This window comes from Hypanus sabinus, chromosome 12 (assembly GCF_030144855.1).
Source record: "Hypanus sabinus isolate sHypSab1 chromosome 12, sHypSab1.hap1, whole genome shotgun sequence".
NCBI classification, from domain to species: Eukaryota; Metazoa; Chordata; class Chondrichthyes; order Myliobatiformes; family Dasyatidae; genus Hypanus; species Hypanus sabinus.
The window spans coordinates 25,415,478-25,438,875 of NC_082717.1; the positions used below are offsets into that span (position 1 = coordinate 25,415,478).

The following is a 23,398-nucleotide window of genomic DNA, read 5'->3' on the forward strand; positions in this document are numbered from 1 at the left end:
AGCAGGGCTAGGTTGCAGCTAACTTAAAATTATAACAGCTCAAGTGATTACCCTTGTGGTCTGCGGTGGACTGCTGAATCACTGACTGCAGCTTCGTAGCTTTCACATTCAACCACGCACATATGGAAATACCAAAGATACCCTCATTCTCATGAAATACAGACAGTGATGGGTAAAACTTCCACTAGCATTTACTACCACAGACTCCCAGTGTGGTGAGTTATTGCAAAGTAGGCTAGTAGAAATATAGCTATTTTATAGGGTCACAAAAGTTAGACAGAATAGATTTGTAAATTTATTTGCTACTTTTAAAAGTTTCTGTAAGCTCACTGCAATGCACAAAATACACGAAAGCTGTAGTAATAAACTGCTCAGACATCAGAGAAAGCTGATTTTATTTATTTTGCTATTAAAAGCCAAATTAACATTTCTGCAAATCTTCTTAAAACCTGGATCATCTGTTTTGTATTCCCTATTCTATCATTTAATTTCTTATGATTTATACTAATTTTTACCTCATAGACCCAGTGTACAGTATTTTTGGCAATGAAATGTGAAGGGTTGCTACATCTGAAGTGTCATATTACACTCCTGGACCTTGTGAAAGGCCAGTGAAGAAATCACAGAGGCCCTTGTAGAAATATTTGTTTCTTCGTTAGCCACTGGTGAAGTTTCAGAAGATTAGAAGGTAGCTAGTGCTGTTAAATTATTCTAGAAGGGTAGCAAGGAAGGGCCAGGCTACTACAGGCTGGTGAGTCTGCCTTCAGTTGCAGGGATGTTACTGGAGGGATAAGATCTACCATCACTTGGATAGTCAAGGCCTAATCTGAAATAGACTATGTTTTATGATTTTGTCAACCTTCTTTTGTGTGTGGGAGGTCATATTTAATGAATCTTTTGGAGTTTTTTTTTGATGAGGTAACTAAGAGGTTAGATGAAGGTAGGGTAGTGAATACATGAACTTTAGCAAGGCCTTTGACAAGGTCTCACAAGGCAGGATGATCTGGAAGGTTAGGTTGTACGGGATTCAGGAGGAGCCAATGAAGAAGATTCAGAATTGGCTTGGTGATAGGAAGCAGAGAGTGATGGCTGAAGGTCAATTGTCCAACTGGAGGTCATGAATAGCGGGGTGCCTGAGGAGACAGTGTTGGGTGCTCAATGATTCATTATTTATGTAAATCATTTAGGTAAGAATGTACAAGGCACATTCAATAAGTTTGCTGATGGTACTAAATCAATCTGTCTTGTTGATACTGAAACAGGTTACAATGAATTGCAAAGAAATCTTGATCATTAGGAAGGTGAATGAGGAACAGCAAGTGGATTTCATCTTAGAGATAAGCATGGATGATTTTGCATATTCAATCCAGGGTAGGATTTATACAGTGAATGGCAGGGTACTGGTGTGGAACAAATGAACCTGTGAATATGCCATGTAAGTAGACAGGGTGGTCAAGCAGGCATTTAGCATACTTTCCTTCTTCAGTTAGAGCACTGAGTTTAGATGTAGGGACATTATGATACAGTTGTAAAAATCAAGAGAGAGGTTGGCCTTGCTGGATCTTTATTACCTGGCGTGCAGGAGAATGAGGAATGACTCATTGATAAGGTGGATGGTCATAGTCTTCTCTCCAAGCTCAAGGAGTGCAAAATTAGAGGGCACTGTTACAAGATAAGAGGGGAGAGATTTAAAAGAGACCTGATAGTGAGTACCTAGAAGAAGATGCCAGAGGAAATGGTCAAGGCGAATACAATTCAACACTGAGGAGCTAGTTGTATAGGTACATGGAGGGGAAGGGCTTGGAGAGATCATGTGAACAACAAAGACTAGCAGGGATTAGCTTGGACCAGTTGGCCCTGCTTACTTGCTAGTAAGTAATTTTATGACTTTTATGACTTTATGACGGTGGAAAATTAAAGGTAACAGGATATAATTTAAATATGTTTTCCATAATTTTAACTGAGTATAGGAAACTGCACTGAAGCAATTATTATTAATTCTTGTCTTTTGATTTTAATTGATTAGCAATGTTTGTAAGCTAGACATAAAATGGTAACAAAGCAAATGTTACATTTTTCACACAGATTAGACAATCAGGGCAAAAGGTTTGCTTAACATTGTAGATGTGCTATTGCAGTTTAATAATCTAAAATGCGAAATATATTTTCTTACTTGTGCCTATCTACCCTGACCTGCTTTGGATTATAATTAAGTCTGCTTTGGTTCAACATTTTGTGAGATCTTGTAGATCCTATTAAACATAACTTCTTAAAATTAATAGCAAATGTTAAAACATAAAAGAAACATTTAACTAGATACTCCCTGTTAGAACAAGACTACAGTATTTTGGCACAAGCATTTACAACTGGAAAACTTCTGCATTTTTGAATTCATACCTTCCTTTGAATTGTTGCAAAGACATGCAGAGTAAAGGATAGGGGTTATTGTTACTCAGTTCCTGGATGCAGATCCAGGACCCTACTATTACCTTGTTGGATATAAACCACAGCTTTACATAAAAGTAAAGCAGGGCAGCAGTTTAGGTAGCAGTTAGCATATCACATTACTGTGCCGGTGATTACAGATTGGGGTTCAATTCCTGCTGCCGCTTGTAAAGGGTTCTCCCCATGACTGCTTGGGTTTCCTCTGGGTGTTCCAGTTTCCTCTCACATTTCGAAGACACATGGTTAGGGTTAGTGAGTAGTGGCATTCTATGTTGGTGCTAGGAGTATGGTGACATTTGCAGCCTGTGCAGCACCATCCTCACTGATTTGTTTGGATGCCAATGACATAGTTCACTCTATGGTTCGATGTTTTCGTATGCATGTGTAAAGAAAACCTCCTCTTTATAGCTTCTTCTCATCTGGATGAAGACCGAGCTGGTTGAATGCCCTGTCATGTTAATATTTAGTGAAGTAAATGGAATACATTGGGCATAAAGAAAGATGTGAAAATGCAAGAGACTGGTGAATCTGGTTGACAAAATACTGAGTAACTCAACAGCTCAGACAACATTTGTTGAGGGAAATGTACAGTCAATGCTTTGGGTCAAGACCTTTGGGACAGAAGAGTGAAGGGAGATAGCCTGTATAAAGGAGGTGTGGGGCAGGTGATAGGTTAATCCATGTGCTTTGGGGTGATTGACAGATGGGGAAGGGATAGATGGAAAAAGAAGCAGATATTTAAAGGTGAGGGTAGGTGGAGGCAACAAAGGGCTGCTGCTGATGGTATTTGATAGGAGCATGAAGCAAAATAATAAAGATTCTTACTCTTGAGGAGTAACATTTCCCGATAAGGGGGTCACCTTGCATGGCTTGGAAGGGTGGGAGGACTTGTTGCTTTGAAACAACCTCAGGTTCTGGGACCTCCTCCGTGGTGCTTGTAGATGTTGTTTCTGGGACAGCAGGAAGTAGTTCTGACAGCTCTGGATACCTTTCTTCTCCACGATGCATTTTGCATCTTCTGGATGTGTTGATATCCTAAACAGACCAGCAGACAAAGCTTTGAGCCAGTGCTTTCATTTTGACCATAGCTTGATGACCAGCATGTCGCTCCTCCAACACTTTAGCTCTCTTCCTAGATGGTACACCAACTCTCAATCCCCACATAAGGTAGCCCCTGTCAAGGCCAAGTTTATCTTGGTGCTTGTAAAAATGGCGGGAGTGGGATTTCTGCTGTGCATTCCAGCCACGGAGATCTGAGACCGTGTGGAGTCTTTTCTGGTTTCCCTTTGGATCATCTCTGCTGTAACAAGGACACTTTCGATTTGTACTGGCGACAAGGCATGCTTTGAGAGGAGTGTCCTCTTCTATAAATGTTTCAGGTGTTTTTTTTTCCCAAGGGTAAACAGGATAATTGATCAACATTTCCATGAAAGTGGGAAACCTTTCTGTGGATTGAAAATGGACACCAGTGGTTGATGGTCAGTAATGAGTTTAAACCCCAAACCGTAGTCAGTGGTCAGGGAACGTGACATAATATGTGACATGACTGCGCCTATACCAGAACGTGAGACATCACAGGCAAAATTTCACTAGACGGTGTGTATCATAAAGTGTACGTACAGTGTCTGATGTCACCATTTCCTTTACCCTTTGGAAAGCAACGTCACACTGCTTTGTCCTCTGCCATTTCTTCCAGATCTATAGTAATGAGTTCAAGGGATAGAGCACGTTGGTGAGGCTTGGTAGGAAACTGCTATAGTAATTGACAAATCCTAAAAAGGACCACAACTGTGATGCATCCTTTGGCCTTGGAACATCCACTGTTGAATTTTCTCAGCACACTTGTATAATTCTTGTGCTTCAATGGTAAGACCACTGTAAGTGATGCATAGTTTAAAGAATTCACACTTGTGGAATTATGCTTTGAGAACATAACTTTCTAATCTTTGTAACACTGTCTTGAAATTTTAGAGATGTTCCTTGCATCCTTACTGGTAACAATGAGGCCATCCAGGTAAGAATGAGTACCTGGACAGTCTTGCAGCAACTGGTCCATACATTCTGCCAGAGTGCAGGAGGTGCAGAAGCTACTCCAAAAATAATCCTATTATAGTGATAAAGTCCTTTTTGAGTGTTTATAGTAAGAAACACTTTGAACTCTTCTCCATCTCCATTTCCATCAGTAGGCAGGCCTCAGCTAAGTCCAGTTTGCTGAAATGCTTCTCTCCAGAAAGGTTTGCAAAGGTATCTGGTATCCTGGGAAGATAATCCACTTGCAGTACTGGGTTGATGGTGACTTTAAAATCACCACAGATCCTGACAGATCCATTCTTCTTTGCTATTAGAACCATTGGCATTACCCAATGGCTCTAGTCAACCCTGGAAAGAATTTCGTCAGCCTCCATGTGATCTAGCTCACTGGCTACTTGATTAGGGATAGGAAAAGGAACAGGATGGGCTTTGTAAAACTTGGGTGTGGCATTTTCATTTAACACTATTTGGCTCTTGATAAGTTTGTGTTTTCCAGCGCCATCTTTGAACACTGTTGTGGCATCATCCAGTATCTTTCTTAATTTGATTTCGACTCTATTGCAGGGATGTGGCATGCAAATTATGGATGGATCTCCAATTAAATTTTAGTTTTCTGAGCCTCTCATGTCCCCACAATACTGGCCTTCCTGTTCTTACCAGATAAATAAGAACATAAGAAATAAGAGCAGGAGTAGGCCATCTAGCCCATTGAGCCTGCCCCGCCACTCAATAAGATCATGGCTGATCTGTCCATAAACTCAGCTCCATCTACCTACCTTTTCCCCATAACCCTTAATTCCCCTACTATGTAAAAATCTATCTAACTGTATCTTAAATGTGCTTAGTTAAGAAGCCTCAACTGCTTCCCTGGGCAGAGAATTCCACAGATTCACCACTCTCTGGGAAAAACTCATCTCCATCCTAAATCTTCTCCTCCGAATCTTGAGGCAATACTCCCTAGTTCTAGTCTCACCTACCAATGGAAACAACTTTCCTACTTCTATCTTATCTATCCCTTTCAAAATTTTGTATGTTTCTATAAGATACCCTCTCATTCTTCTGAATTCCAGACAGTATAGTCCTAGGCAACTCAATCTCTCCTCATAGGTTAACCCCTTCACCTCTGGAATCAACCTGGTGAACCTCCTCTGCACTACCTCGAAAGTCAGTATATCCTTCCTGAAGAATGGAGACCAGACCTGCACACAGTACGCCAGGTGCGGCCTCACCAGTACCCTGTATAGTTGCAGCACGTTCACCGGGTAGGTTTCTGACTAGATGCTGCAATTTTGTTCATGCTCATTTTTGTTCCTGACTGTAACACAAATGGATCTCTGTCAACTGTTTCTATTGATAGATCTACTTCAACTGCTTTTAATTTGCGATAACTTTCAACTGCAGTAAGTTGCATTTTAATTAGGAGTCATTTTTGAATGCTTTCTTGTAAGATCACTCAGTATATCATTAAAACCATTACTGAACTGACAATGCTCAGACATCTTCTTCAATTCAGCCAACTAAGCTGAAATGGACTACTCTTCCCTTTGATTCTGCTGATGAAACCGAAAACATTCTGCAATCAACAATGAGTCCTGAAGAAGAGTCTTGGCCTGAAATGTCAACTGTTTATTAATTTCCATAGATGTTGCCTATCCTGGTGAGTTCCTTCAGCATTTTGTGTGTATTGCTTTGACTCTAAATGTTCTTGCATTACTTTCATTATATCAGCAAAGCTTATTTCAGCTGGTTTCAGCTGGAGCAGTTAAACATCTAAAAAAAACTGTGTGCTCTTCCACCTGGTACACAGCAAAACTGGCACTCACTTTGCAATGGCTATTTCATTTGATTTAAAATACTGCTCAGTTTGCTCTGTTACGTATCCCGTAACTGGATAACTTACCAGCAAAGATAGAGAGGTCCGTTGAAGTCTGATGGCATTATTTTCAAACGTTTTTATTTATAAAGGGGCACAAAAGTAAGGTTAATACAAACATTCAGATAATGCACGTTGTCAATACTCAATCTAAAGCGCAGGTATAGTAATAATCATCATTAAGAAATAACCTCTACTGTTGTCTAGGGGATAATACATTGTCTGTTGGAGATATAAAAGTCACTCAGATGTCTGCAGGCTTCAGCCTTTTGGGAATCACTGGGTTTCACGTGGTGCGACAGAGAGAGAGATTGGTGAGAAAAAGGAAAGACTTGCCGGTTCCTTATGAAGCATCCGTTGAATCAGGGGAGCGGGATCCCCCTCCCCAATGTTAGTTGAAAGCGGTTTTCCGTGATTCCAGCCACAAATTCCAATCCCGGAATCTAACGCACGTGGCTTCCTTCAAAATGGCTTCCCGCTACGGTGGGATCACTCTCGTGTCTTCTTGGTGCGTCTGAAGGGGCTGTCCCCCTTAGACCCTCCTTTATACTTCCTCACGGGGTCGCAGATGTCAATCAGGTTGGGATGATGCAATCTCTCTCTCAACCAGCCCACTTTGCCCGAGGGCTTTACACGTGATCTCCATGAGACAATAGTCACTGTCGCCTTATTTTGCATCCCGGTGGAACGTGCTATTCGGCACGTCTCTCTCTCTCTCCCACTTCCTGAGTCTATTCAGCACGTCTCTCTCTCTCTCCCACTTCCTGGGTCTACTGACCGCCCCCCCCTCAACGGGTGCTCTTGCGATTCTCACAAAGGAGGGGGCTGGGATCATAACAGCTCAGTATGCAATATTCAGTTATCCATTGTTCAATCAAATGTGTTCATCTTTCTGATGTAGCCAGCTAATTCTGCTTTTCAAAATTTATGACTGTTAAAACCATTTATGATCCTGTGAATTTGTCCATTTTCTGGCTGTTCTTTTAGCTCAAACATCTTTCCTAATCTGACGAAACTAGAGTTGTGCTGCTTTTTTTTACTCGACTCTTTCTCGCTGTTTTTTTTTTAACTCGAACATCTTGCTGTCCTTCAATAGGCAGGCAGTCATCTCCAGTTCATTTAAATCTTCCTTGTCACCACTGTTACTTTTTGTAACTTCGAAACAAAAAACACTGAGCTAGGAGGTGTATGTCTTAGTTTTGTTTTTACTTTTAGCGAGAAGCTCATGTATGATGTTGTGGCATAATGACGTATGCCATTCATGTACTTTTGCATAGCGTATAACCCATAGTGAACTATTGAAACAAAAAAAAGCTTAATCACATTATATTTACAATTTTACTCATATATTACTAAAATATTAAATACAAAACACTTTCTAACCTGTTTTTCCATTCAGAGCTCACTGTTAATCGTGTTTTCACATTTTCATTTGCTTGAACTCCATTTCCTCATCTACCTTTGTTTTATTTTTTCTGTTTGGGTCTTATGTTGCAGAACCAGGCATTTAATTCCTTTGAAAGAGCATAAAACAGTACTGTACAGGAACAGGCCCTTCATCTCATATGTTGTACTGAACCAATTAAATTAGCAATCAACTGGCCAACAAAACTAATCCCTTTCGTCTACACAATGTTCACATCCTTCCATTTCCCTTACATTCATATGCCTAAATAAGCATCTCTTAACAGATCTTAATATGTCTGCCTCTACCACCACCCTAGGGAGTGTAATCCAGGCACCTATCTCTCTATGTGTAAACGAGTTTCTCCTCACATCTCCTTTGAAAGTACCCCCTCTCACCTTAAATGCATGCCTTCTGGTATTATATATTCCAACCTTGGGAGAAAGATACTATCTATCTACTCTATCTATGCCTCTCATAATCTTATAAACTTCTATCAGATCTCCTCTCAGCCTCTACTGTTCCAGAAAAAACAGCCACGTTTGTCCAACGTTTTGTTATAGCACATGCTCTCCAATCCAGGTAGCATCCTTGTAAACCTTTTCTGCACCAAAGCCTCAGAATCCTGCCTATAATGGGGCAACCAGAACTGTATGCAATATTCCAGAAGCAGAGTGTAATACAATTTCTTGATTTTTGAGCTTAGTGCATTAACTAATAGAGGCAAACATGCCATGTGCTTGCTTTCTTAACCACCATATCACCCTGTGCAGCCATTTTCAGGGAGCTATAAACTTAGACCCCAAGATCCCTCTGTTCTCAACACTGTTTAGGATCTTTACATTTGACCCACCAACGTGGAACACTTCACATTTGGCCGGGTTAAACTCCATCTGCCATTTCTCTGCCCACATCTGCAATGATCTATATACCCATTGTATTCTCTGCCAGTATTCTACGCTATCCATAATCAATTCCCAAGTGTACTAACCCACCAATCTACATTTTCACCCTGGTCATTTATATACATCACATAAGCAGAAGTCCAAGTAAAGATCCCTGAGGAACACCAAAAAAACCCCTCCAGGTAGAGAATAAGTCCCTTTGAATACTATCCTCTAACTTCCATGGGTAAGCCAGTTCTGAATAAAAACAGCCAATTCACCATAGATCCCTTGCATCTTAAACTTTTGGATCAGTTTCCCATGAGGGACCTTGACCAACGGCTTATTTAAATCCATGTAGATAAAATCCACAGCTCTACCTTCAACAATCACCCTCATCTCCTCATCAAAAACAAAATGAAGTTAGTAAGACTTGACTTGCCATGCACAAAGCCATGCTGGTTCTCTCTAATTAGGCCAAGAATCCTAACCCTAAGAATTCTCTCCAAACACTACCACTGATGTGAAACTAACTAGTCTATAGTTTCCAGGACTATCCCTACTTCCCTTCTCAAATAATGGAACAACATCAACTACTCAACAGCCATCTGGTCAGGGCCCCAGCAATCTCATCTCTTCTCTCTCTCAGTAACTTGGATTATATTCTATCAGACTCTGGGGACTTATCCACCATAATGGTCTTTAAGAGACCCAATGCTATCCCCTCCTTTACCTTGGAATTCCATAGCATAATAATACTCTTGGCACTGATCTCCCTGTTGTCTACATCCTTCTCCTTGGTAAGTACTGATGTGAAGTGCTCATTAAGGACCTCACCCACATCTGTCGCTGGCAGCCCATTCCGCGCACTCACCACTCTGCGTAAAAAACTTACCCCAGACATCTCCTCTGTATCTACTTCCTAGCATGTTAAAACTGTGTTCTCTCGTGCTAGCCACTTCAGCCCTGGTAAAATGACTATCCACACGATCAATGCCTCTCATCACCTTATACACCTCTATCAGGTCACCACTCATCCTCCGTTGCTCCAAGGGAAAAGGGCCAAGTTCACTCAACCTATTCTCATAAGGCATGCTCCCCAATCCAGTAACCACCCTTGTAAATCTCCTCTGCACCCATTCTATGGTTTCCACATCTTTCCTATGGTGAGGCAACCAAAACTGAGCACAGTACTCCAAGTGAGCTCTGACAAGGGTTCTATATACCTGCAACATTACCTCTCGGCTCCTAAACTCAGTTCCATGATTGATGAAGGCCAATGCACCATATGCTTTCTTAACCACAGAGTCAACTGTGCAGTTGTTTTGAGTGTTCTATGGACTCGGACCCCAAGTTCCCTCTATCCTCCACACTGCCAAGAGTCTTACCTTTAATACTATATCCTGCCAACATATTTGACCTACCAAAATGAACCACCTCACACTTATCTGGGTTGAACTCCATCTGCCACTTCTCAGCCCAGTTTTGCATCCTATCAATGTCCCACTGTAACCTTTGACAGCCCTCCACACTATCCACAGCACACAAAAACTTTGTGTCATCAGCAAATTTACTAACTCATCCCTCCATCTTTTCATCCAGGTCATTTATAAAAATCACGAAGAGTAGGTGTCCCAGAACAGATCCCTGAGGCACCCCACTGGTGACCGACCTCCATGCCGAATATGACCCGTGTACAACCATTCTTTGTCTTCTGTGGGTGAGCAACAAAGCAATGTTCCCTTGGATCCCTTGCCTCCTTACTTTTTCATGGGGTACCTTGTCAAATGTACCATTCATTTGTATGGATTTCATCAATGTTGTCCAGTTTCCTTGCGCATGCCAGAGACATGCTGGTTGGTAGATTTGAGGCCCACTGAAGAATCAGAGAGCACTGATGGACATTTGAAGAGAATACGGCACAGTGAAATTACCGGAGGAATATCACTGATAGGCTGACTGGATAGGCTTGATGCTTTGAATAACCTCCCTTTATGCCATCAGGAAATACAAGAATATGTTAGTGACTTCCTCTGTGGAATATATGAACATCACATTCTTATATGAAACCAGCATCCTTCAGTCATCAGTGCAGAATACCAATGTTGGAAGCCAATAATGTTGCCAGGAATTCTAACCAGAAATGGAAGAACGCGTTTTCTCTTATGTTTAAGGGTGTGAACCATGATTAAGAAAAAGGCTTTAATGTGATGAATCACATCTTTGTTCAGCTTACTTCTGATGCATTTTAAAAAAATTTACAAGAAACCTGATAACCTGACGTCCACCCTGTCCGTAACAGCCATATGGTGTCCAAAACATCAAAACCATCCCGACACTCACTATAACTAACCTCTTTGAACAGATTCTTGGCCTCTCCACATGAATAAAATTCAGGAATAGTTTGATGACAAAGGCCAGTTTAAGGAAATCCAGAGCTAATTATTCACAAAGCTCTCAATCTGAGAGCTCCAGTACTCCTCAGAAAAAGAAACAGGCCACTGTAAACTGTCCAGTTGGTAGGTGCGTTGTAGAGCCAGGGAGGTGTTGATGGTGATTTGGGAAAATTAAAGTGAGATCAGTATAGGACCAGAGTAGAAGGGTGCTTGATGATTTGTGCAGATCTGAGAGGCAAAAGGACTGCTTCCTTGCTTAATGACTCTTTGACTCTTTTGCCTCTCAGAAAATGGCACACCAATCACCTTGCTATTTAAGTTAGCCATCTCCCGCCTCTTACGTCTCACTTAGGGTGTCATTACTGATATGCGAGTTCCTGAGTTCTTGGGTGATGGTAGTGGAGTGACTGTTCTGTCAATGTTGTTTTTGTCCATGAGAGTACTAATATTTGAGGTCCCAAAGTTCATATGGAGAAGTGGCAGCTGCATGTAAAAGGCTTCTAATGGAGACCGACTTCTGTATTGACACTAACACACAGAGTGGGTTCAGACTCAGTCACCATTGACTCCATCTTTCTCACCTCACCTAAATCCAACCCAGCCTCGACTTGATGTCTTTCATGCTCAGTCCTCCCTATTCCTGAATCTCCAAAGTCCTCCCACTCCTCTAACCTCCTCCTACCCACTCCCAGTCTCTCTCCTCCAGCTCCTGTAACCGTCCACCTCATTCCTCACCAGTAACCTCAACCTCTTTTCTTTCCTTCCATTCATTGGTCAATGTGGTAGCTGACGGCAGAACCATTGGCTCAGTAGCTGGGCACTGCGAAAGGACCTGGTATGTGGCTTGTGGGCATTGTGGGAAGGGTACGAAACCAGATGGTCTGCTGAAACTCTCCGGCACTGTGTGGAAAGAAATAACAGTGTTATCAACATGTACAAACAAGCTGGATGAACTCAGCAGGTCAGGCAGCGTCTGTTGAAATAAGCAGTCAACATTTCGGACCAAGACCCTTCGTCAGTATATCAGTGTTATAACTGCTCCAGAGGAGATTCCTCCCATCCTCATCATTTAAGTAATCAAGTACATCTCTGGTAACTTTTTTTCTAGCTTTCCTTTAAAATTATCTGTGCTGCCATTTATCCCAACCATTCTGGATCGATGTACCCTCTGCCTTCTCACCACTCCCTTCCCAAAGATGTTCCTTATTTCTTTTTTTCTGAATTAACCATAGAGAGAATAGGTGATATGTCTACTGGGCCAGTGTTCTGTTCTGGGTGTCAGATGTGTGATTTCTGGGAGACTACCGGCTTCCCTGACGGCCACATCTGTGCCAGCTCCTTAGAGACCGAGTTAGGGAGCTGGAGCTGCTGTTAGGGAAAGTGAAGTAGTGATAGACAGGAGTTACAGGGAGGTAATAACCCCGAGGCTACAGGAGACTGATAAATGGGTGACTGTCAGGAGAGGGAAGGTAGAGCATTAGATATTGGAGAGCACCCCTGTGACCATCCCCATCAGCAATGTACTCCATTTTGACTACAGTTGGGGGGGGGGAATGACCTTCCTGGGGGAAGCAATAGTTGCCATGCCTCTGCCATTGAGTCTGGCCCTATAAGGGCAGGAAACTGAAGAGGATGGCAGCAGTAACAGGGAAACCTAAAGTTAGGGGGACAGGTAGGCGATTCTGTGGATGTGGAGGGGAAACACGAACGGTAATTTGCCTCTTAGTCCGTGGGTGTATTCAAAGCAGAAGTTGTTTGATTCTGATTGATTGGAGCATCAAGGGACATGGTGAGAGGGCAGGTGTCTGGGGTTGAATGGGATCCAGGATCAGCCATGATAAAATGGCGGAGTGGACTCTGCTCCTATGTTTTATGGTCTTAAAGTCTTATGAATTGATTGTAACATGAACAAGTCACTAATGCCCATTTACAGCATGTAGCTGTTCCTGAAATCTGAAGTCTGGCTGACCATTTCTTGAACATGAAATATAGATTTTTACATCAGTACAGTACTGTGGGAGCACGGCATTGTGTTGTCACTGAACGCAATCCTACTTGTTCTTTCCAGTGGAGTAGGCGGTGTTGTGCTGCTATTTAAAAAAAAATGAAACTTTGTCCAGTCTCCTTGGCTAATAGTCAATCCTTCACCCCTAAAAGTCACCTTAAAACAGACCAGCAGGATTTTTCAGAGAGCAAGTCTGCAGATGGTCTGAATATGAAATAAATACAATAAAATGTTCAGTGGGTTATACAGTATCTTCAGGTCAGTTATCTTTTTAGTTCCAATAACAGCTCATCTGAAGCAGTAACTTTGTTTCTCTCAACAGATGCTGCCTTATCTGTCAAGAGCGTCCAGTATTCTCTGCTTATATTAACTGAATATCTGTCATGCTGCTGTCTGCAAGATGTAAGTTCGTGTGAATTGCCAGCTAAGCTGGACTAAATAACAGTCGTGATTGCTCTTCAGAGGCAATGCGTTGGCTGCAAAATGTTTCGGCATATACTCTAGATGCAATCATCTTTATCCCTGATCCTTCTAGCAAGTATTAAGCTGTCTCATTCATTGAAGTTGTGCTTTGGACAGATGTTGTTTGATTTGCAATCAAAATATTTTAGAACAGGTAGGAAAGGATAGGTTTAAAGCAAAGTTAAGGCATCACACATAAACATTGAAAATTAAATGTAAATGTGAATCAAATCTTCAAGAATAACTGGGTAAATGAAAGACTTATCCAACAGTCTTCAACTAATTCTTAATATTTCTAAAATAACATAAAGATTATGCAGGATTTATGCTGGTACAGATATTTGTTGTGGGGGGGGGGGATTTATGATTAAGTGGGATAAACCTAGCAGAAGATCTAAACCACTACTGAACCAGCTGACATCATTGATAATCTGTCTGATCTCTGAAAGTCACAGGACACCAAGAGACAGCCCCTGAATGCAAATATGAGAAGGTAGAAGGCCTAATTTTTGTACCACAGCCTCCTTAAGCATCTATCAAGCAACTTGACCAGTGAGGAGAACAGCAGGAAACAGTGAACAAAAACAGATTTTGCGCTGAAATCATTAGACTCCTAACTCTTGCCGTTATCCTCAGGATAAATTCAGTAGCAGACTGAGCATACACTGCTGAGTATTAAGAAAGTGAATAATTGGGGGAACATGTTATGCTTGGAGTGGAATTCTGATTTGCATTTTGTATTTATGTGTTATGTCTGGGGAAGGAATTGTACCAAATTTGAGTGCATGGCTTGGCACGTTGGATCAAAATTGAGCTTTGATCTGAGGCACATTTATTTGAAGTTGACAGCACTGGCCTCCATTTATGTTTGTACTAAGTGAGCTCGCAGCTCCAGTGGTGGAACTACGATAATACATTTTGAAGTCGACACTATTGTCAGATAGCTGCTGTCTCAGGTACAGACAACTGGAAATTTTATAAGTACCATATGAAACAATATAGGTCATAAAGTCAGAGACAAAAGCAATGCACTGATTCTCAAATTGTTCCTTCTGGGAATAATTTTGTCAAGGTTTCTAGACAGAAAAAGGAGAGCATGTTTGTTCCTGTGTCATGATAAATGTGTTAAATTTGATCTTTATTCAGCTTATTTCTGATGCATTGTACATGAAGACTTTAAAAAGATCAGATAATGTTAAATGCTATGTATATTGTCATTCAATGTTTAGATTTCAAGTATTTAAGGGAAATAGCTGTAATGAGTCTGGTTAACAGTGAAGCAAAGACTTCATATGAACTGTTCTCCAGATAAAATATTATAACCAAAGAAGATATCATTTCTTTGATGTAATCATTTCCTCTTACGTTCAAGGAGCTGTTTTGAATTGCTGTTCATTTCGGAATCCATTCTAATGATGCATATTAAACTGCTCCTGCTGATACACGGTGCTGAAATCCAGGAATGCTTTGGCTGCAAATGTTTATGTGCCTTAAATTAAAGTGTCCACGGAATAAAACATTAGGATTTGAATAAGAGTGGAAAAGAAGGTCAGATAAACCTCAAGGGAAGGACTTGCTAGCGTCTGAAAAGGATGGATCTTCAATAGATCCCAGAGTAAATGGAACTCAACATGTGAAAAGTCCCTGTTTGAAGGATTGGAAGGGACTTGGGGAAATAATCTCCGAGTGAGAGGTAGTGATCTGGGACACAAGAGCTGTGATGTTGGTGTAAGCAGAAACCTTATTTATCATGATGCAACTAAAAGTTTGCAGGGAGTAGGGGTTAAGTATAAATTTTATTTTTTTCAATAAATAGTATCCTGTCTGAGCTGTAGAACCACATTTGTATGAGAAATGGGTTAATCCGTAGAGTAGGCCATAATCAGCATGCTTCTTTAAGGGAAAATCTTACTTGACAAATCCCTTGGAATTCTATGAAGAAATAACAAGCAGAATAGACAAGGAATAATCAATGGATATTGTGTACTTGGACTTTCAGAAGGTCTTTGACAAGGTGTCACACATGAATCTGCTTAACAAGTTAAGAGCCCATGGTATTATAGGAAAGATCCCAGCAAGGTTAAAGCATTGGCAGGAGGCAAAGAATAAAGGGAGGCTTTTCTGGTTGGCTGCCAGTGACTACCAATGCTCCACAGGGGTCTGTACTGGGACGACTTCTTTTATTTTATATGTTCCACTTGTATGGTGGAATTAATGACTTTGTGGCCAAGTTTGTGGACGATACAATGATACGTGGAGGGGCAGGTAGTTTTGAGGAAGTAGAGAGGCTACTGAAGGTCTTAGAGAGATTAGGACAATGGGTAAAGAAGTGGTAGATGGACTGCAGTGTTGGAAAGCATATGGTCATGCACTTTGGTAGAAGAAATAAGAAGGTAGACTATTTTCTAAATGGAAAGAAAATTCAAAAATCTGAGGTACCAAGGAACTTGGGAGAAAATATGTGCTGACTTTGGTGAGAAGGTTCAAAGGATGAAAATGGTTCCAAATTGAATGGCTTGTCATATGAGGAGTGTTTGATGTCTCTGGGACTCTCCTCTCTAGAATTCAGAAGAATGAGGGGTGAGCTTACTGAGATAAATCAAACATCGAAAGGCCTCAGTAAAATGAATGTGGAGAGAATGTTTCATACAGTCAGGGAGTCTAATACCAGAAGACACAGCCTCACAATAAAGGGGTGTCCTTTTAGAATTGAGGTGAAGAGGAATTTCACATTGGCAGACGGTGACTAGTGGGGTTCCGCAAGGCTCAGTGTTGGGACCCCAATTGTTTACAATCTATATTAATGGTTTAGACGAGGGAATTAAATGCAGCATCTCCAAGTTTGCGGATGACATGAAGCTGGGTGGTGGTGTTAACTGTGAGGAGGATGCTAAGAGGATGCAGGGTGACTTGGATAGGTTAGGTGAGTGGGCAAGTTCATGGCAGATGCAATTTAATGTGGATAAATGTGAGGTTATCCACTGTGGTTGCAAGAACAGGAAAACAGATTATTATCTGAATGGTGGCCGAATAGGAAAAGGTGAGGTGCAACGAGACCTGGGTGTCATTGTACACCAGTCATTGAAAGTGGGCATGCAGGTACAGCAGGCGGTGAAAAAGGCAAATGGTATGCTGGTATTCATAACAAGAAGATTCAAATACAGGAGCAGAGAGGTTCTACTGCAGTTGTACAAGGCCTTGGTGAGACCACAGCTGGAGTATTGTGTGCAGTTTTGGCCCCCTAATCTGAGGAAAGACATTCTTGCCTAGAAGGAGTACAAAGAAGGTTCACCAGATTGATTCCTGGTTGGCAGGACTTTCATATGAAGAAAGACTGGATCGACTAGGCTTATACTCATTGGAATTTAGAAGACTGAGGGGGGATCTTATTGAAATTTATATAATTCTAAAGGGATTGAACAGGCTAGATGCAGGAAGATTGTTTCCGATGTTGGGGGAGTCCAGAACGAGAGGTCACAGTTTAAGAATAAAGGGGAAGCCTTTTAGGACCGAGATGAGGAAAAACTTCTTCACACAAAGAGTGGTGAATCTGTGGACTTCTCTGTCACAGGAAACAGTTGAGGCCGGTTCATTGGCTATATTTAAGAGGAAGTTAGATATGACCCTTCTGGCTAAAGGGATCAAGGGGTATGGAGAGAAAGTGGTTACAGGGTTCTGAGTTGGATGATCAGCCATGATTATACAATGGCGGTGCAGGCTCGAAGGGCTGAATGGCCTACTCCTGAACCTATTTAAAGAGCAAACACGAGGAAATCTGCAGATGCTGGAAATTCGAACAACGCACACAAAATTTTGGTGGAACACAGCAGGCCTGGCAGCATCTATAAGGAGAAGCACTGTCGACGTTATGGGCTGAGACCCTTCGTCAGGACTGATTGAAAGGAAAGATAGTAAGAGATCTCTTTTTCTATTTTCTATGTTTTCTATATTTAGACAGAGAATGGTGAATCTGAGGAATTCATTGCCACAATCGAGTGTGGAAGCCAAGACAAGGCCTTAAATTTTTGCTTAGTCGGGATATGAAGGGTGAAGGTAGAAGGCAGAAGGGGAAAATGGGTGACTATAATGCCCATGGCTTGAAACTTTTCCTATCAATATACTCTCTTCTCTGGTTCTTTTCATTGGCCATGCTCCTACAATTGACTGAAACATTTGTGACAGCTGACTGACCATAAGACTATAAGACATAAGAGCACAATTAGGCCATTTGACCTTTTGACTCTCCTATGCCATTCAATCATGCCTGATTCTTATTTTCTCCCCTCCTCAGCAGCACTCACCAGCCTTTTCCCCGTAACCTTTGATGCCGTGGCCAATCAAGAAACTATTAAATTCCACTTTAAATACACCCAATGACTGGCCTCCTCAGCTGCCTGTGGTAACGAATTCCACAAATTCACCACCCTCTGGCTAAAGAAATTTCTCTGCATCTCTGTTTTAAATGAATGCCCCTCTATCCTGAGTCTGTGAAGTCTTAAACTATAAGACACAAGAGCAGAATTAGGCCATTCAGTCCATCGATTCCATTCTGCCATTTCATCGTGGCTGATCCCAGATCCCATTCAACCTTATAAACTGCCTCTGTCACCATATCCGTTGATGCCCCGATTAATCAGGAATCTATCAACTTCTGCTTTAAATATACCCATAGACTTCACCTCAACTGCTGTCAGTGGCAGAATATTCCACAGATTCACCACTCTTTGGCTAAAATAATCACATGTTTTCCTGCATTCTATTTCATTTGCTACTTTCTTGCCCATTCTCCTAATTTGCCCAAGTCCACCTGCACCCTTCTTGCCCAACACTACCTGCCCTTCGATCAATATTTGTACAAACTTGGCAACTAAGCCATTCATTCCATCATCTAAATCATTGATATACAGCATAAAAAGAAGCTGTCCCAGCACCGACCCCTGCGTAACACCACTGGTCACTGGCAGCCAACTGGACAAGGATCCTTTTATCCCCACTCATTTCCTCCTACCAATCAGCCAATGCTCTAACCATGCTAGTAACTTTCCTGTAATACCATGAGCTTTTAACTTATAACATAAGGTCATAAGTGACCTTATGTGTGACTCCTTGTTAAAGGCCTTCTGAAACTCCAAATACACAACATCCACTGCATCCCCTTTATCTATCCTACTTCTAATCTTTTCAAAGAATTCCAACAGGTTCATCAGGCAAGATTTTTTCTGAATGAAAACATGCTGACTTTGTACTATCTAGTCCTGTGTCATCAAGAACTTCATAACCTCAGCCTTAACAATTGACATCTTCCCAACCACTGAGATCAGGCTAACTAGTCTATAATTTCCTTTCTGCTGCCCTCCTCCTTTCTTAAAGAGTGGAGTAACATCTGGAGTTTTCCAGTTCTCTGGCACCATGCCAGAGTCCAATGATTTTTGAAGGATCATTTCTAATGGCACCACAATCTCTAACCATAGGGTGCAGTTCCTCTGGTCCAGATCACTTATGTACCTTTAGGTCTTTCAGCTTTTTGAGCACTTTCTCCCTTGTAATAGTAACTGTACTTATTTCTCTCCTTCACACACTTCAACACCTGGGACAGTAAAGACTGATACAAATTAATCATTTAGTTCATCTGCCATCTCCTTGTTCCCCATTATTATTTCTTTGGCCTCATTTTCTAGTGGTCCTATATCCACTGTGATCTCTCTATTTTTTATCTTTGGAAAACCTTTTTCTATCCATCTTGATACTGTTTGCTAGCTTGCTTTCATATTTCATCTTTTCCCTCCTAATGATTCATTTAGTTGCTTTCTGTAGGTTTTTAAAAGCTTCTCAATCCTCTCTCTTTCCACTAATTTTTGCTTTGTTGTATGCCCTGTCTTTTGCTTTTACATGAGCTTTGAATTCCCTTATCAACCACGGTTGTCCTAATTTGCTATTTGAGTATTTCTTTTTTTTTGGAATACATCTATCCTGCCCTTTATCATTTTTCCCAGAAACTCAAGCCATTCCTGATCTGCTGTCATCCCTGCCAGCATCTCCTTCCAATTTACTTTGACCAACTCCTCTCGCATACCACTGTAATTTCCTTTACTACATTGAAACACTGCTACTTTTGTTGCTACATATCAAATTTTAAGTTGAACTCAATCATATTGTGATCACTGTCTCCTAAGGGTTCCTTTATCTTAAGCTCCCTAATCACCTCCAGTTGATTACATTACACCCAAGTCAGTATTGCTGATCCCCTAGTAGGCTCATTGACAAACTGCTCTAAAAAGGCATCCTGTAGGCATTCAACAAATTCAGTCTCTTGAGATCCATCACCAACCAGATTTTCTGAATTGGCCCGCATGTTAAAATCTCCCATGACTATCATAACATTGCCCTTTTGACATGTTTTTTCTATTTCCCATTGTAATATGTGGTCCACATCCTAGCTACTCTTTGGAGGCTTGTATATAACTGCCATCAGGGTCCTTTTACCCTTGCAGTTTCTTAACTCAACCCACAAGGATTCAACATCTTCTGATCCTATGTCACATCTTTCTAATGATTTGGTGCCATTCTTTACCAGCAGAGCCTCGCCACCCCTTCTGTCTACCTTTCTATCCCTCCAATATAATGTGTAACCTTGGATATTCAGCTCCCAACTACAACCGTCCTTCAGTCACAATTCAGTGATGGCCACAACATCATACGCGACAATTGGCAACAAGATCATGCACCTTATTTCTTATTCTCCATGTATTGAGATATAACACTTTGAGTACTGTATTTGCTACCTTTTTTGATTCTGTATCATAAATGCACTGATACTCACCCTGCTGGCTACAATTTTGTCCTATCATCTTTCTGCCCTTCTTGTCAGCCTGACTCTATGTTATCTTTGTTTTTTACCATCTGTCCAATCCCGAGTCTCTTCCCTCCTGTTCCCACTTCCTTTGCCAAATTAGTTTAAACTCTCCCCAATAGCTCTAACAAACTTGCCCATGGGAATATTTATCCTTCTCAGGTTCAGGTGTAACCTCTCTCCTTTGTACAGGTCATACCTCCCCCAGAAGAGACCCCAGTGATCCAGGAACCTGAGGCCCTGCCCCCTGCACCAGCTTCTCAGCCATGCATTTATCTGTCAAATCATCCTGTTTCTACTTTCACTAATGCACAAGCAGCAATCCAAAAATTACTAACCTGGAGTTCCTGCTTCTCAACTTTCTACTTGGCTCTCTAATTCTCTCTTCAGGACCTCATTGCTTTTCTTTCCTATGTCATTGGTATCAAAGTGTACCAAGACATCTGGCTGTTCTTCCTTCCCTTTCCAAAGTGCTGTGGATGCGATCCGAATTGTCCCTGACCTACCCTGAAGTAACATACCATCCGGTGTCCTATTCACCTCCACAGAACCTCCTGCGTTTTCCTCTGACTATTGAGCCCCGTCACTTCTGCTCGCTTCTTCTCCCTCTGTCTCTTCTGCACCATGGACCCATGCTCAGTGCCAGTAATCTGGTCCTTGTGGCATATTCCCTAGCTTTATTAATTAGTTACTTGCTAATTTAACTCTTTATTGTATATAATGACATTGACTAAATGTATCTTTTTTTTGTTAATCTTCAATAATAATTAATAAAAGAAGATTTAAAACTGGCATTCCCCAGTGAGGTTATTCCCCACAACAGTATCCAAAACAGTATACTCAATATTGAGGGGACTGGCCACAGGGGTGTTCTGCTTGTTCGCCTTCCCATTCCTTTTCCTGACAGCCACCCAGCTATCTGCCTGTTGTAACTTAGGAGTGACTACTTCCCTGTAACTCTGATGAATGATTTCCTCATTCTCCCGTACAAGCCTAAGCTTATTCAGCCGCTGTTCCAGATTTCTACCACGGTCTTCAAGGAGCTGCGGCCGGATGAACTGCATGCAGATGTAGTTCCCTGGGAGACTCTGGGTCTTGCAGGACTCCAACATCTGGTTGGAAATACACACAATGACCATTTAAACTACACTAAATACCACTGGCAGAGTAAGAAAATAAAGGAAACTTACCTGGACAACTTATCACCACCTCTCCCAAGCTGAAGGCTCCTTTGAGCCAAAGCCCGCTCCCACTCTCACCACTGGCCTACTCCCAAAAATGACCGCTCTGCTTGTCCCTTCTGTTCTTTTATTTCCTCCTCCCTGCCCTGCTCCCACCGCTGATTGTGTTGTTGGAAAGAAAACTGAGCGCCTGCAAAGCTCTCCATTTAAACAATTGCTTCCAGTATTTGTCTGATCACTCCCTGATCTCAGCAGGATCTTTCATCTCACATGACCTCCAATAAACATTTAACCTCTGGACCTCCCAGTCATCTGTTTCTTCACCTCATTTTTCATGCCTCCAAATCTTCCCTTATCTTCACTCCGCTTTCTTACTAAAGGTTTATGTCATTGACCGCTGCTGCTCCTTCCTCTTCCCATGATACTTGTCGAGCCTCAACAGGCAAAAAACTAGCTTAACATTATCTACATTTTCAGGTTCCCAGGTCACTTAAGCCTCACCATAATCCCTTTCAATAAGCATCACCTATACTTATGGAGTCCTCTGCTTTATCAGGAGGGAAGAAACTAAAATGACGTGAAGTGATAATCACAAATGTTCGGAAATGTACAACAGGTTTGAACTAAGTAGTATCCTGAGACTTATTTACTTATTGCCTGTTACACCACTGGCATTTAGGACAGCAGTGAAGATTCTCCTTCTCTGTCCATAGCCACTCAAATGTCAAAGGATTCTTCATTGCTGTTTTCATAACAGTTTTGGTTTACCAGTCAGTGTTGTTAGCCCTGATGTGAACCCCTGAACCTGGAGGACTGGCGGACCACTCTTAGTCTGTCCTCTACCCTTTGACCTGTTTGCCATGGGTGACCCTACCAAGAGCCAAAGCATAAAGCCCTGACTCAGTCAACTTAGCTGTCTGGGTCATTGAGGCATGCAAGTCTCCAAACTACAACAAGGTTCTGGTCCTCTTGGAGGTGTATCCCCAAAGCTTTCCCTCTTTTCCAAAGCTCAAGTTCTTAATATTCGGTGGCACGGTAGCGTAATGCTGTTTATATTGGCAGTGACATGATTCAATTATGCCATCGCATGTAAGGTGTTTGTATGTTCTCTGCGTGACAGTGTGCTGCTCATGATACTGCCCGAGCTGCCTTTCCATGCCAGAGGTCTGGGTCCAATCCTGACCTTGGAGCTGTCTGTGTGGGATTTGTACATTCTCTATGTCTTTGCCCATGCATTTCCTCCAGATGTTCTCCAGATGTCCCCTTACATTCTAAAAGTTAAAATGTTATTAAGCATTGTAAATTCCTCTTAGTGTGTAGTTGGGGGAGGTCATATGGTAGCATTGATGACCATGAGAGGAGAATCTTAAAAAATGCTTTAGGATTTGTATAATGATTGGATGTGTCTTGTTGGGACCAAAAGCCTGTTTATTTGCTGGATGGCTCTATTGACTCGATATCTCTAAGGTATGAATCAGGATCAGGAAAAAGACCTTTGGTCCTACAAGACTGCTCCACAGTCTTCACAACAGTCCTGAAGAAGGTGTATGGCCCAAAACATCAATTGTCTTTTCACTTCCATAGGTGCTGCCTGACATGCTGAGTTCCTCCAGCATTTTGTGCGTATTGCTATGGATTTCTAGGATCTGCAGACGTTCTCATGTTTTTGCTTCACATTGAATAAGATCATGGCTAATCTGAATGTAATGTCAACTCCTGGTTCTCACCTGCCCTTGTATCCTTTTACATTCTTGTTTACTCAAAGATTCTGCTTCTAATGCCCTTTGAGCAAGACAGTCCTGATGACTCATAACCCTGTCCAAGAAAACATCACCTTATCTAAAATCTTCTTATTTTTAATTGTGA

The 23,398-nt window shown here is 41.6% G+C and overlaps 1 long non-coding RNA gene across 3 annotated transcripts in view; it reads left to right on the forward strand.

Annotated features, from left to right (window-relative positions):
• Window positions 1-15,301, forward strand: part of LOC132402714 (uncharacterized) — a 31,760-nt gene extending 16,459 nt beyond the window's left edge. Inside the window, exons 1-4 of one of the 3 annotated variants that reach the window (XR_009515043.1) lie at window positions 4,814-6,133; window positions 10,241-10,358; window positions 13,362-13,441; window positions 13,951-15,301. This is a non-coding gene — a long non-coding RNA (uncharacterized LOC132402714). Of the gene's footprint in view, window positions 1-4,813; window positions 6,134-10,240; window positions 10,359-13,361; window positions 13,442-13,950 lie in introns of those variants that run through there. The other 2 variants (XR_009515044.1, XR_009515045.1) reach the window with 2 other exon arrangements.
• Window positions 15,302-23,398: the final 8,097 nt, after the last annotated feature.